Raw genomic sequence first — 12473 nt, 5'->3', positions numbered from 1 at the left:
AAAGCCTTGTGGTCTAGTAGCAAAGTAGCGCCACATAAGAGGCAGGAAGGTGGTGGCGTCATAGAGTTGGCAAGGACGTCTAGGGTTCGAAACTCATGGCAATCAAAGAGCATTTATTTTGCTAACAGCAGACGGCAAGAGTTGGTGTTGAATTTAAACTCTGATGATGGAGGGATCCCACACCGTGAAGCTAACATAAGAGTGGATGCGAAGCTGGCTTTAAATAGAGAGAACCGTGAGGAGAGTAAAGGTACCTTTCTTGGCTGATCCCTTTCGCTTTATGGCGTGCTCGTTTGGGTTGGGCGTCGGCTAAGAGTGCTCGAAGCGCGGATTAACTCCAGTTTCCTATCAGGTGTGTATTTCTCACTACTCTAGCTGTAGGATGGCTACTTCGGGCCCCGATGGGCCGAAAGGGGCTATGTGGGCCCAATAGGCCTACGGGCCCAATTGGATAAGTTGTTTGATTGTGTAGTAAATATTGGACTAGGCTAGGTGAATCTCATATCTGTGGCTAGATTTGGGCTAAAAGGGCCACACAACGTGTGGGCCCATTTGGGCCGAGAAGGGCTTTAGGCCCATTCGTATTGTTATCCCTGTTTAGAATACTTTAGTTTACCAAATTATTGAAATACCCCCAGTTGTAAAATTACCAAAGTACCCCCGGTTTATAAAATTACCGAAATTCTGTCGATTGTAAAATTACTGAAATACCCTCAATTTGTAAAATTACCGAAATACCCTCAGTTTGCAAAATTACTGAAATACCCTTGATTTGTAAAATTATTGAAATACCCTTGACTTGTAAAATTACCAAAGTACCCCCGGTTTATAAAATTACCCAAATATCCTCGATTTGTAAAATTACTGAAATACCGTCGATTATAAAATTACTGAAATACCCTCGATTTGTAAAATTATCAAAATACCATCGATTGTAAAATTACTGAAATGCCCTCGATTTGTAAACTTACCGAAATACCCTCAGTTTGCTAAATTACTAAAATACCCTCGACATGTAAAATTATCAAAGTACCCCCGATTTATAGAATTACCATTTTACCCTCGATTTACAAAATTATTGAAATACCCCTGTAGGGTAAAATTACTGAAATACCCTTGTAAGGAAGAAATACCGAAATACCCTTGTAGGGTAGAAATATCAAAATACCCCTGTAGGGTAGAATTACTGAAATACCCCTATAGGGTAGAATTATCGAAATACCCTTGTAGGGTAGAAATACCGAAATACCCCTGTAGGGTAGAATTACTGAAATACCCTTGTAGGGTAGAAATACCGAAATACCCTTGTAGGGTAAAAATACCGAAATACCCCTGTAGGATAGAATTATTGAAATACCCCTGTAGGATAGAAATACCGAAACACCCTTGTAGGGTAGAAATATCGAAATACCCCTGTAGGGTAGAATTACTAAAATACCCCCATAGGATAGAATTACTGAAATACCCTTGTAGGGTAGAAATACCGAAATACCCCTGTAGGGTAGAATTACAGGTCGCACGGGTCACCCGAGATGACTGTGGACCGATTGATGGCTGAGTGCTGGTCATATTTACCCGAGGCTGTGTGCCAACTATATTATCGTCACTGATGGCTATGTGCCTAACATGATACAGCTACCGATGGCTTAAAGCCTTCTGATTATGGCTTTGCGCCAACCTACATATGGCTCTGTGCCAACCTGATTATGGCTGTGTGCCAAACGTATTTGCCTTAGGCTATGTGCCAACATATAATTATTGACGACTCTGTGTCGATCACATTTACTCAGGGCTGTGTGCCAGTTATGATACTCTAGTTGAGGGCTATGTGCCTAACATAATGCAGTTATTGATGGCTTTGTGCCACGTATTCTGTTAAGTGGCTTTGCCACATTATCTGTTCTGGTGGCTCTGCCACAATATCTGTATCTGGTGACTCTGTCACAATATCTGTTCTGGCAGCCATGCTACAAATTCTATGGTGTGTAGCGGATGGGTGGGTCGAGTTGTCTCTCTACATGGTGTAAGGCTGGTACGGGGGTGTATACGGTTGGATTAGGTTGGGATTGCATTTACATTCTGATTCTGATTCTGTTACCTGATACTGATTCTAATTCTGTCTCCTGATTCTGATTCTAATTCTCATTTTGATTCTAGTTCTAATAATGTTTCTTATTCTGTAATGGGCTAAGGCCCATCTGGTATTGTCTGTTAAAATGGGCTAAGGCCCAATTGATACTGAAACTGTAAGTAGGGCTGGGGCCAAACTTTTAATTCTTTTATATGACTGACTGTTCCTTTTATATAGTAGGGGATTTCACACTGAGTTTTCATAAACTCACCCCGTTTATTAACCTTTCATGTAATTTCCAGCCTTAGATGGATCGAAGCTGCGAGGGGCTCAGAGGAAGCCACACACACTGTTTATGTTACAGTTTTGATTATTACTTTTAAATGTTTTTATGTGGGTTGTAGTAAAGCCGTTGTAATTTTCTGGATTTCAAATTTGGAATTTTATTTATTGTTGTTATAATTGCTAGTATTAGAACACGGTTTTCCAAAGCAACTACTGTTGTTCAAAACATCATGTATCCGCAATTGTTTTTAAATTAAGCTTCCGCAATTGCCAAGGTTTTTAGAAAGTTGTTAAGAATGTTATTCAGTGAGGATTTCTAACAAGGTTTAAAAAGGGTATAAGTTTTTAATTATTAAGAAGGGTTTTTAATGGAAACATGTTTTTCGAAAAACACTTCAATGTGACACGCCAGATTTGAGCTGAACTTCCAGGTCGGGTTTGGGGTGTTACATATATCTTCTTTATTAACAAGTAAATCATACACAAACATTTTGAAAATTTTATACTAAGTTTCAAGATATGCTATCATGAACCATAGTATGTATATACATCACAGCCATAGATAATATTCTTTCATTCAACATAATTTCTCATCAATCAAGCAAAACAATCATAAGGCTTATTTAAAATCTTCATATGTTGAACTTAGAACTCCCTCTCCACTAATGTAGGCGACATAATCATCCAATCAATAGGTCTTTTATAAGGTTGTAAAGGGGCTCAGTTAAAGGTAGGGGTTTTAAGAGATGAGACATATCGGTTTCAAAATCTTAACCTTTAATTTTGTTTTCAATTTCTCAAAATTCAACCTTTTTCTTTAAGTGATCCTTTGAAATACCCCAAACTTATTTTGAACTCATGCTCATACATTTTTTCTTCGTGGAAACTGACAAACTATTCTTCGTTCCTTTTTTTTTCAGCATGAGCACATACATCCTTATGAAAATTTCCTCAAATAAGCACATATATGAAAATTTCCTCACAAATTGCTTACAAAGAAAACTTTAGTTAAGATAGGTGCACAAAATTAGGAAAACTGTAAAAGATGGAGATATGGCTTGTAATGTAGGTTCATTATAATAAAACAGGTTTTTTAAGCTCAAAATTATAGTTTCAAGGGTCTAATATCATAAGGTGGGTTTGAAAAAGCTCAAACGATCCAAAGAAATAGCGCCTATATCATTCTAGATTTTTATGTCTCCTAGGATTTCACCTCAAGAAAGTTACTAAGTAAATTCTATAGATATAAACCTTCATGCATGTCTAATCTCAAAAGAAACTAAGTTTTCATGGCAAACATTACCTAAGACTAAGATCATACAATCATTCCATTCTTCATGATAACAATAATCACTCAGATAAAATCATCATTCATGGTCACATACAAGCTATCTTATTAACAAAGGATTTCTCTAAACATTCATTTATTAAAACATACTCATGGAAGAAATGATTGAAACATACTTGAAAATTTTAAAAAATTTGAGCAATTATTTGCCTTACCCCTTTTAAAAAGAAACAATGTCCTCATTGCGAGAACAAAGTAATAAATGAAAACTAAACACCAGGTAAGGTTAAAATGAAAGAAAGGTGAGTCATTAAGACTGCTTAAATACCGAGTCTTTCCTCATAATCCAGTCCAAGACATGTTCATTCCCATTTCCACATCACTTAGTCTTTTTCTTTTTAAAGAAGCATTTATTCATGCTTGCTTTGTTTTATTATACAGAAATTAAATCCTAATTACTAAAGAAACAAATTTTAAAGACCTAAAATAAATAAATAAAAAGACAAGAATCCTCCCTTTTATTCTTCTATCTCATTCCCCTTTTCTTTTTCAGCTCCATCTCCGCTTGTATAATCAGTATCTTCTATCCATATCTCAAAGATGACATCTGGGATCTCAGGAACAAAAGTGTTAGAGATATTCTTAAAAATATTTCGAATTAAATCATCTTTAATTTTTGCATATTTCCAGTAAGTTTGTTGTTGATTGTGCATGAACTTGAACATATCCATAAATATTGAAAACTCTAATTTCCTTGAAGTACTTGCAAAAGTTGGCATGGGACTTGTATATTCAGGTTCAACACTTAGCTTGACTGGTTCTTCTTCTGGCTCAACCCTTGGTTCAGGAACTTGTTTAGGACTGTTTGGTTCCTTGTCAGATTCTTCTTCTTCAGTGGTGTAACTAATTCAGTTTCAGTTTCATTTTTTGACTCCTCAGTATCTGGCTCAGTTGGTTCTTCTTGTTCACCTTGATTCAGCTCATGCACCTTCTCTACTAATCTTTCAAGATCATGACTTGTAATGCACCCTTGGACATATTGCCCCTTCAAATTCACTTGTGCTTTAACATGGGCCCTTAAGCAAAGTGAAGTGATTAATGATGGGAAATAAGCACTTCCTGTCTTCTTTTTAACACAGCCATAAATCTCCTTGAGAAAAATTTTCCCAACATTAATGGACTTTTCTGTCAAGATTGCATATAATAAGAGCATTCGTTCCATTGAGATGGTGGAACCATGTGGGATAGACATAAAACTGTAGCAAACAAAATAAAACCATACCTTTGCTACTGGTTTGAGGTATTCCCTTCGGCAAGAATGGCTTCCATACTTTCTTATAATCCATTGGGATCTCGAATTTGTCACAACATTAAGTACTTGTTGAAGAAAATCCCAATTTATGTTGTTCATCATAGGGTAGTACTCATCTTCTTCAACATCGGGTAAGTTAAACAAATCATTGATGGACTTAGGAGTAAGAGGTACCTTTTTCTTTCGAACGATGACCTCAGTCGCATCTTTTATGGTCAAACTTGCATAGAACTCTCAAACTAGTTCATCGTCAGGAAGTTAACGAGCATCACAAAATCGTACCCACTTGAGAGCATTGATTGTCTTTCTAATTGGCATAGGACAACCATTAGATCATTACTCTTCAAGTTAAAACCTTTTCCGGCATCATAGGTTGAGGCTTGAAAATTGAATCAAATCTCTCTTTCACTTCTTCATCAATCACAATCGGGTTTTCAGGAGTAGTCTTCGACGATCTAGTTCTTTTGCGAGACATGGTATTTTCTCGAAGATTCGGAAAATTTCTACTTACAGAGGAAAAAGTGAAATTAGCAAGGTGGGTAGAACTTGCTACGACAACAATCTTGCAATAGTAAGAATGGAGCGACGACAGTGTGCGACAGTAATGTCAGTGTGCGGTGGTGACGACAGCAATGTGCAGCAGCGACAATGACTTGCAATAATAGCGGTGGCACTTTGGCAATCTCTTTGCAGCGGGACTAGATGATTTCGGCACAGGGGAAAAGAAACTAGGGTTTTTTTCGGGATTTGAGGTTGACGGCACAAGAGAAAAGTTTAAGGATTTTGGGGTTTAAGTAAATAGCTTTGAGGGATATGAAAAATAGTAGAACGAAGAGGGGTTTATATAGGGAAAAATTAGGGCTACATGTAGCAAAAACTTAGGTACATTAAGGTTACTTGGGTGGCAAGCAATGGAAGTGGCGATAATAGGTGTGGAGTTTTCCCTTTTTTCGTTGTCTTGGGCCTCAAATTCAGACTTATCTTATTAAAAAAACTGATTAGTACTTGGGCCAAATTTGACCCCATTTATTAACATAAAAATTTAAAATTTAAACAAAACAAATGAAAAAAATTAAATATTAATTAGCAAATTTCTTCTCAATAAATTATATTAAATTAATTCCCAGGAAAGGTTAGAGGGGTCACAGTGGTCCCGCTTAAGTTCCAATCTCCTTAGACAGAATTAATTAAATGTACAAAATTAAGAAAATAAATCCTAATTATTTATTTATTTACAAAACAAGTTTATGAAAAATCAAGGGTCTGTTAATTTGAACGAGGATTCAACTCGCTCAATGTCACCATCCCAATAATGTTTGAGACGTTAACCATTGACTTTAAACGTACCTCCGTAATTGTCGTATAATTCAATAGCTCCATAAGGATAAACTCGATAGATGGTATAAGGTCCTTTATATCGGGATTTTAGCTTCCCAAAAAATAATTCAGCCTTGAATTAAACAACAAAACCTTCTGACCTTCTTTAAACTCGCGAGGTCTTATATGACTATCATGTAATCTTTTTTTATCTTTCTTTATACATTTTGGCAGTCTCATAGAATAACAACCTCAGCTCTTCCAACTCATCCAATTGTAACATCCTTCTCTCACCAGCTTGCTTAAGATCAAAATTTAACTTCTTCAAAGCCCAGTGAGTTGTATTCTCCAACTTTAATGGAAAATGACATGCCTTCCCAAAAAACAACCGATAATGAGTCATTCCTAACGGTGTCTTAAATGTTATTCGATATGCCCATAATGCATCACCGAGCCTTCGAGACCAATCTTTTCTGCTAGGTGTACTACGTTTTCAAGGATACCTTTGATTTCACGGTTCACTCTTTCAACTTGCCCATTGGACTGAGGGTGATAAACAGTAGCAATCTTGTGCTTCACATCATATTTGTCAAGCAACCACTTAAGCCATTTGTTCACAAAATGAGAACCTTCATCACTAATAATAGCTCTTAGTGTCCAAAATCTTGTAAACACGTGCTTATGTAGGAACCGCATGACTACCTTAGCATCATTTGTAGGGTACGCTTCAGCTTCAACCCACTTGGATACATAGTCCATAGCAACTAAGATGTATTTGTTCCCATACAGAGAAGGAAACGGTCTTAAGAAGTTAATGCCCCATAGTCGAATAATTCAATCTCTAAAATATTTGTTAAAGGCATTCATTTCTCCTTGATATGTTTCCGCTCCTTTGGCATCTATCACATTTCTTCACATAGGCATAAGCATCTTTAAAGTGTAGGCCAAAAGAAACTTGCTTGCAAAACCTTAGCTGTAGCACGTGCACCACTAAAGTGTCCTCCACTTGGAGATGAATGGTAATGATATAAGATCTCAGCAATCTCACTTTCAGCTACACACTTTCGGATTATATTATCTGCACATGTTTAAACAAGAACGAGTCTTCCCAAAAATAATACCGACTATCATGAAGGAATTTCTTCCTTTGTTGGTATGTTATTTCTTGAGGAATTATTCCACATGCAAGATAATTGGCAAAATCAGCAAACCGAGGTATTTCATGAATTCGACTTACCTCAAATAAGTGTTCATCTGGGAAATTCTCATTGATAGGTACATGTGATCAAGTTACCTCATCTTGCTCCAACCTCGACAGATGATCAGCTACTTGATTTTCAACACCCTTTCTATCTTGGATCTCAAGGTCAAATTCTTGGAGTAGAAGTATCCAATAAATATTTAATGGTAGCATGGTCAATAAATATTGTAACTTTGGTACCTATAAGATATGAGCGGAAGTTTTCAAAAGCAAATACTATAGAAAATAGTTCCTTTTCAGTTACCGTATAATTGAATTGGGCTCCTGTCAAGGTTCTACTTGCATAGTAAATGGAGTGGTACACTTTATTTTTTCTTTAACCCATCACAACTCCAACAGCATAATCACTTGCATCGCACATCAACTGAAAAGGTGTGCTCCAATCGGGTGTAATGATTATGGGAGCTGAGATTAACCGTTTTTTCAGCTCTTCAAAAGCTTCTAAACATGTTTTGTTAAAATCGAACCCTACATCTTTCTCTAACAACAAACACAACAGTTTAGAAATTTTTGAAAAAATCTTTGATAAAGCTTCGGTAAAAATTGGCATCGCCTAATAAACTTTTGACTCCTTTCACATTCATTGGGGCAGGTAATCTTTCAATTATGTCCACCTTTGCTTTGTCGACTTCAATTCTTTTTTTTTAACCATAAAATGGCATTTCTCCCAGTTAAAGACAAGATTCATCTCTTCGCATCTCTTCAGTACCTTAGCCAAATTACTCAAACAAATATCATAAGTGTTACCAAAATTAGAAAAATCATCCATGAAAACCTCAACAAAATTTTCAACCATATCAGTGAATATTGCCATCATGCATCGTTGGAATGTTACAGGTGCATTGTATAATCCAAAAGGCATTCGCCTAAAAGCAAATGTACCGTCCGAACAAGTAAAGGTTGTTTTATGTTAGTCTTCTGGGGCTGCAACTATTTGGTTATATCCTGAGTAACCATCTAAAAAATAATAGAATTCATTACCTACCAGTCGATCTAACATCTGATCCATAAAAGGCAATGAAAAATGGTCCTTTCGAGTGGCTTTATTTAGCTTTCTGTAGTCAACACAAATTCTCCAACCAGTAACAGTTCTTGTTGGGATCAATTCATTACGCTCATTCTCAACAATCGTAATTCCACCTTTCTTTGGTACACACTGTACCGGACTTACCCACGAACTATCTGAAATAGGATAGATGATTCCTGCATCCAACCATTTGATCACTTCCTTTCTCACAACTTCCTTCATAATAGGATTGAGCCTCCTTTGCCCATCAATTCGAGCTCTTTCACCTTCCTCTAGAATAATTTTGTGCATGCAAAATGAAGGGCTTATACCTCAAATATTAGCTATGGTCCAACCAATTGCTTTATTAAATTTCTTTAAAATAGAAATTAATTGCTCCTTTTGATTTTTTCTTAGTTTTGCTGAAATAATCACATGCAAAGTGGAACAGTCACCTAAATAAACATATTTTAAATGTGAAGGAAGTACATTTAGTTCGAGTGTGGGTGGTTCTTCTATTAACAATTTGGGTTGCACAAATTCTCTGACTTCTAACTCTAATTGTTCAAATCGTGTGGATTGAATAAAATTTCTCAGATTGGCTTCCACCAGAACCATGTGTACTTCACTTTCTTCATCCTCCAAAGGGTCAAACCTTACTCCAATGGATCTTCTTCAAAATTATTTTCCATAGAAATCAAGGTTTCGACTCTTCCATAACTGAACACTCTTCTGTCGAATCGGGAAATTTCATCGCTTTAAGAATGTTAAAAGTTACCTGATCATCTTGAACTCGCATGGTGAGTTCGCCTTTCGCACATCAATTAACATTCTTCCCATGGCTAAGAAAGGTCTCCCAAGGGTAATTGGCACTTCTTTATCTGCTTCAAAAACTAGAATAATGAAATCAGCAGGAAAAATAAATTTATCAACTCTTACCAAAACATCCTCAATCTTTCCTTTGGGGTATGCTAAAGATCGATCCATTAGCTGAAGCGTCACAGTTGTAGGTCTTACTTCTCCTATCCCTAGCATCTTGAAAATAGACTTAGGCATCAAGTTGATACTCGCTCCTAAGTCACACAAAGCTTTACCACAGTAAGATTCACTAATGTTACAAGGTATCGTAAAGCTTCCTAGATCCTTCAATTTCGATGGTAGCTTGTTCTGCAGGAACGCACTGTACTCCTTTTTCAAGGCGACAGTCTCATCCTCACTCAGTCATTTCTTTTTGGATAGTACATCCTTCATAAACTTCACGTCATTCGGCATTTGTTCTAAAGCCTCCACTAATGGAATATTGATGTGTAATTGCTTCAAAACATCCAAAAACTTCTTGAATTGCACCTCCTATATCTGCTTGTGTTACTGCAATCTTTGTGAATATGGAGGTGATGGAACTTTTGGTTGAACCGGAAAACTCTTTTGAGTAGGTAAATCTACATCCAAAGAAGATGTTAAATTATCTGAATTTACTAAGTTAGGATTTACCTTGTCAGTCTTTGCAGTTTTTGATTCTTTTGGTGTAGGACTTTCAACAGCTAGTTGACTTTCCTCTTTTTCAACAAGCTCGTCTTTGACATCAATCAATTGGGGTTCCAGAATTTTACCACTTCGCAATGCCACTGCCTTGATATGTTCTTTACCCAAGTTTCTTGGATTCTCAGTATCGCTCGGCAAGGTTTCTTGCGGTCTATTACGAAGCTCCGTAGCTAACTGACCCATTTGGTTTTCCAAATTTTTTAGTGTTGCTGCTTGGCTCTAGATCAAAGTGTCATTCTTCACCATGTATGCTTTCAACAAGTTCTCCAAACTGTTTGATGCCTCAGCTTGAGGTGGTTTTGGAGCTTGCTGATTAAACCATTGAGATTGGTTGGGTCGATGCTGCATAAAGTTGGTTGCTCCAAGAAAAGTTAGGATAATTACGCCATGAAGGATTATAGAAGTTGGACTGGGGTCCTTGTCCACTCCTATTTTGATGTTGGTTCCCCACATAGTACACTAACTCGGGATTCAATGGGCAATTCTTGAAAGAATGACCTTCCCCACAGTACACACAAGAAACTACTTCAAATGGACTTGGTGGCTGAGCTACAAAATTATTAGCACTATTAACGGTAAACTGTTTTAACATAGAGGAAATAGAGGATACCTGAGCTGAAAATAAAGTGAGAGCATCAACTTCATGAACTCCGGCTACACGTCTTCCTAAAGTTGTTTGATTTGCTGGCCATTGATAGTTATTACTTGCAATCCTCTCGATGATCTCATAAGCCTCATTATAAGACTTAGACAAAATTTTACCATTTGCAGAAGCATCTACCATCAATCTTGTATCTACATTGAGACCATTATATAATGTCTCCAACTGGATACAATGAGAAATCCCATGATGAGGACACCTACGAAGTAACTCCTTGAATCGCTCCCAAGCCTCATACAAAGACTCCTCATCCAATTGTTGGAAAGTTGTGATCTCGCTCCTCAACTTATCATTCTTGCTAGGCAGGAAATACTTAACCAAAAATCTCTCTGCTAATTCTTGCCATGTAGATATGGAACTTGGGGGCAATGAATTGAGCCATGCTCGTGCTTGATCTCGCAACGAGTACGAAAATAATTTCAACCTCAATGCGTCTTCAGTCACACCGGCTATCTTGAATGAATCACTCACCTTCATAAACAATTGAAGGTGGAGATGTGGTTCTTTCATGGGCATACCACTAAATTGGCCCACCGTTTATAGCATTTGAAACATCACTGGTTTCAATTTGAATTGGGTTGCCTTAATATTTGGCCTTCAAATTCCCGGATTTAACTCATTGAAAAATTGCATAGCATATTGTCTGAGGCGTCGATCCCTATCATCGGCAATGAGGATGGGATTTCGTACATGATCAGCTTCATTACCTTGGTCTTGATTCTAATTTCCAAGGTCCATCTTGACTTGTCTTTCAGCTGTTCGTTTATGTCTTCTTTGTCTGAAAGTTTGCTCAATTTTAGGGTCTATTGGGAGTAAATCGATAATTCGATCTATGTTCATATCGTGGGATCACAACCCTTTGTCCCGTCCATTGTAGCACGTATGTCGCTCAGGGCATAAGGGGCATGATGACCCCTAAAAAGAAAATCACAAAATTAAAAAGAATAAGTTAGTAATGTTAGAAGTAACCAAATTGAAAATAAATAATTTCACAAAAAAATGACTATGGCAACAGTTGTGTAACGCCCCAAATTTTTGGGAATTCTGAAAAAAGTTTGTAAAATTAAAAATTTTTGTGTTCTGCTTGTTAAGTGTAGGTTTAATTGTGATAGTGGGCCTCTAGAAGGCCCAAGCTTAGGATAAAACCCGATAGATTTAATTAATTTTAATTCCATAAGGGAAAGGGGTTCTGGTAAATTAGGCTTTGAGGAATTAATTGTGTAAAATAGATCACAAGGAAGCAAGTGGTGAAGTGGCATGTGACGCCACAGGGAAGGCTATAAGTGGCGTGTGGAAGCTAGGGAGGACCCAGGTTCAAGTCACATTGATAGCAAAACAAGGGATTAATTTTATGAACAGAAAAGGTAGGTAATGGAAATGAAGTGAAAGACAGTTAACAAGAGTTTGAGTTGCTCAGGAGATGGAGCAATGAGGGGATAAGGGAGAGAAATTAGGAGCTGATTAGGGAGAGATGTGTTGGCTAAATGTTGGACTCTTAAAGAGCAAGAGGTGGCCGGCCAAGGGATTATTTAAGGGGGTAAATTTCGGCTAGGTCAAAAGCTAGGTATAAATTCGACATTTGGGAGTGTTGTGCCATTTTTTTTTCTGACCATTCTTTTCCTTTCTTTTCTTTCCTTTTTTTCTCTCCATCTATCTTCCTTCTCCTTTCCTCCATTGCCGAACCTCCCTACCATCTTTTTCATCTCCATTTTTCCCTTCAACTGTTTCAA

The 12473-nt window shown here is 37.1% G+C and overlaps 1 non-coding gene across 1 annotated transcript; it reads left to right on the top strand.

The window, feature by feature from the left end:
* The first annotated feature begins 10924 nt into the window (after positions 1–10924).
* LOC121210394 (small nucleolar RNA R71) lies at positions 10925–11031 on the top strand. Its single transcript, XR_005905507.1, has one exon. It is a non-coding gene; the product is annotated as a small nucleolar RNA R71 (small nucleolar RNA).
* The last annotated feature ends 1442 nt before the right edge of the window (positions 11032–12473 follow it).

The sequence above is a fragment of the Gossypium hirsutum genome, chromosome A11 (assembly GCF_007990345.1).
Source record: "Gossypium hirsutum isolate 1008001.06 chromosome A11, Gossypium_hirsutum_v2.1, whole genome shotgun sequence".
Taxonomy (NCBI): domain Eukaryota; kingdom Viridiplantae; phylum Streptophyta; class Magnoliopsida; order Malvales; family Malvaceae; genus Gossypium; species Gossypium hirsutum.
The sequence above is the reverse complement of the archived record's forward strand: the minus strand, read 5'-3'. Positions and strand labels throughout refer to the sequence as shown.